The 3859-nt window shown below is 38.5% G+C and overlaps 1 pseudogene; it reads right to left on the bottom strand.

Annotated features, from left to right (window-relative positions):
• Nucleotides 1-2288: 2288 nt before the first annotated feature.
• Nucleotides 2289-3859, bottom strand: part of LOC100953172 — a 4552-nt pseudogene continuing 2981 nt past the window's right edge.

Genomic DNA, 3859 nt, shown 5'->3' with positions numbered 1-3859 from the left:
GTGATGCCATGGCACTCTACCCAGGGGGACAGCTTGAGGCTCCGTCTCAAAAAAAAAAAAAAAGAAAATGTGATAATTTTAGGTAAACCCACTGATGCTCCAGGCACTCAAAATAGAAGATAGAACTTTAAATCAATTATTATCAATATGTTAATGGGTAAAACAGATAGAATGTATAAAAATAGTAGTAATTTCCAGAGACGTAGTAGAAACTTAAAATGAATTCAATAGAAACAAAAACTAAATAAAAATATACTATCTACTATGTAACATTTCAGATAGATGGGTCTGGAGAGGACTGGACTCTGCAAAAAAAAGTTTGAGGAACTTCCGAACAAGTTAATTTGACATGAAAACTCATACAGAGAAGTAGGGGGAAAAATTAAAGGTTTAAAAGATGAAATGAGGGGGAGAGAGAAGGAGGGAGAGGGATTGGTGTGCTATTAACTAACAAGCACAGTAAAAGGGTATGTTGCACACCTCCTATGTGAGGGACACAACTATGACTTGGACTCTATCTAACAAATGCCAACAATGTAACCTAATTGTCTATACCCTCATATTAAGCTGAAATAAAAAGAAAATGAAACAAAGACCTCCATATTATTTTCCACAATGGTTGTACTAATTTACATTCTCATCAAGAACGTATAAAAATTCCCTTTTCTCTGTATCTTCACCAGCATCTGTTATCTTTTGGCTTTTTGATAATACCATTCTAACTGTGTTGAGATGATATCTCATTATGGCTTTGATTTGTATTTCCCTGGTAACTAGTGATGTCGAGGATTATTTCATATACTTGCTGGTCATTTGTACATCTTCATTTGAGAAATGTCTGTTTATGTCCTTTGCCCAATTTGTAATGGGATTATTCATTTTTTGCTGTTGAGTTGTTTGAGTTCCATATATCTTCTGGATGTACTTTCATGTGTGTTCGTGACAATAGATGTTGTCCTTTCACTTCTGCATGTGAGTCCTACCTCCCTCAAGTATTTTGTCTATGGCCAGTCTAGTGGTGATGAATTCCCTCAAATTTTGTTTGTTTGGGAAAGACTTTATTTCTCCTTCATTTATGAAGAATAACATTGCTGGATATAACATCCTTGGCTTATAGCGGTTTTTTTTTTTTTTCCCTTTTAGCACTTTGAATATATCATCCCCTTTTCTCCTAGCCTGCAAAGTTTCTGCTTGGAAGAAAGCAGAAACTCCCATTGTGGAAAATAGTATGGAGGTCCTCATTTCACTAATCTGATGTTAGTCTATGGAGGGTCTCTAATAAGTGACTATGCACTTTTCTCTGTTTTCAGATTTTTCTCTTTGTCTTTGACTTTTAATAGTTTGACTATAATGTGCCATGAAGAACTCATGGGGACCTCACCTGATGTGCATGATGAACATTAATTTCAAAACTATTAAGAAATGAGTACAATTGTGATAGATGTGTTACTTAGTTCAATGCAAGCATTTCACATTGTATATCAAAGCAATACACTGAACACCATAAATGCATCAGTGTACAAAGTTATGATTTACTAAAAAATAATAATTAAAAATAAATTAAAAAATAAAGAAAGAGAGAGAGAAAGAAAGAAAATGCTTGACTAACTCAGCAGTAACAGCTCAGGCATGCAGGCTCAACACACACACACCGGACACAGCATCCTCTTGGCACATCATGGTCTCACTTAGAAACCTGATTTATGAAAAATTGGTCATGAAAATTTAAAACTTTTTGAGAATACAGGAAACACACAGAAGCCGGGGTTTAGGTTGCATGATTGATTCACCAGCTTTGGACACTACTTCCGCCTGATGTTCACCAGTGAGGGATTTTTGTTTCATTCTAAACGTTCACCAACCTTGACTGCATGTCTTCGGGACTATCAGGTAATCTTTACAATGCAATACTGCAGCATTTGGGGTCTTTTTAATTGTGCGGTTCTGAACATACACAAAAGCAAACCAAACTTTCAGCCGTTTGCCACAAGAACAGAACCGCATAAACTACCTGTTTTAAACAGTATCTTCTTGTCTAATCTCAAAGTTATATTGCACAGAGCAATAGAAACAATTTAAAAGCCTAAAATAACTAAAGAGGAAAAGGATACATTTGCCATTTTGAAAATCCTTGAGCCTTTAGAAGGATGGTCCAGAACTGGCTACTTTCCTTCCCATCCAAAGTGTCCACAGCTGGTTCAGTGACAGAGCCCCGGACACGCACAGATGTGCTTATTGCTCTGAGATACATTCTAATGTTTCACAGAAAGGAAACAGTCTGCTGACAGTCACGCCACATAGTGGTACTGATTGGGGTTGTCCTTGTCTCTCTCCATATAGTCTTTGTGTACAAGGGATTCGATCTTCTTTTTTTTCAAATCTCCAGGTTTTACTGGAAATTTACTGGAAATTAGCTGATTATATAATTCAGAAACTAGAACCGAGAATGTTCCTCATCTTCATTATTCTGACGATAGCAGCATCAATCTGATACTCTCTATCCTGAAACTCTCTCTCAGTGGTGCTAACTTGTTCCTTAATGGTTTTCCTTTATCTGAATTTGGTTGATCTTTATTCTAAACTTGTGCTTGAAGTCCCTATTAAAAATGAACTTGTCTATGTCTTCTACCTCCTTTCCCTTGGGGCTCTTGGCCAGCACACATGCTTTGCCACAGGCCAGGGACTGCAGTGTTCTCTGCTACTTGCTGTCCTCTATGCTGGTGGCCATTTTTATTTCCTTGAAGCTAAACTCGTCTCCCTCATTAAACATGAGAAGCACCACTGTCTGGAAGATGGACACCTGGAACTCCTTCTTCCCCTCCTTAAACTCTGCTTTTTAAAATTTTAATTAAGTCATATGCACATAGATCATGAATACATTTATGCATGTGTGGGGTACAATGTGTGGCTTTTTATATACGAGAACCAAAAGATGAATCTAAACTCCTCTTTTAAAACAGCATGCCCCAAATTAGTTTGCCACTGGTGTTTTCGACCACTGTGTTTTCTGAGATAAAATGTCTTAAATACTTCCTGAAGTTTAATCATTTCTGGAGTCAAGTGCACCTCTATGGGCATGTGTGTTGGCCAGTATTCCATTCTGAGAATATTTACTGTGAGTACTGTAGGGCCTGGGTCACTTTGATTCTGCAAATGCTGCTTGAACTGGACCACGACGTCCTTGGACAGCTCCACGTCCTTGAACATGCCCTCCAGCTTGCTGGCGAAGGCCACACCACCAATGTGGCATCCGCTGCCTCAGCTCAGGTCTGTAGTGAGAAAGCAAGCCTGTGCAATTTGCAGTCTGGTGATCTGTTCCTGAGAAGCTCTGTTTGCTGATGCTACCAGTGCCTGAATTTCTGAGGGTAGAAGGGGTCTTAGGCAGAATATAAGGAGGCAGACTGCCACAGGTGTGAGGGGGTCTAAACCTTCTGCTGGACTCCTCCAACTCTCCTGGTGGTCAGTGTTGCTAAAATCTTCCTCCTTGTTGTTCTGAAGCTTCTTCCCATTGTCATTCTGCTCCTAGGGATGAAACAGTGAGGGGATGGCATGAAAAATAAACTCTTACACTAAGTTATTTTCAAAGAAATAATCTATGAGGCTCTGAGAGGCAAACAACTTCACATGCCCAGATGTATCAAGGAAGTGCTTCCTTGGATAAAAACCTGAAGGGTCTTTTATTGTACTAGAAAAATCCATATGTGTAAATTGTATAGAACATACAAGGTTAATTATATTTTTTTTTCTTTTTTTTTATTGAACGGTAACTATGTACATTAATGCACTTCTGGGGTACAGTGTGGGGTTTTCACATGCAATCTGAAATACTTCCATCAACTGGTCAACACAGCCTTCATGT

Source organism: Otolemur garnettii, unplaced genomic scaffold (assembly GCF_000181295.1).
Source record: "Otolemur garnettii isolate 467f Iridium unplaced genomic scaffold, OtoGar3 scaffold00101, whole genome shotgun sequence".
NCBI classification, from domain to species: Eukaryota; Metazoa; Chordata; class Mammalia; order Primates; family Galagidae; genus Otolemur; species Otolemur garnettii.
Note: the sequence above shows the minus strand (reverse complement) of the source record. Positions and strands in the feature narration are given on the sequence as shown.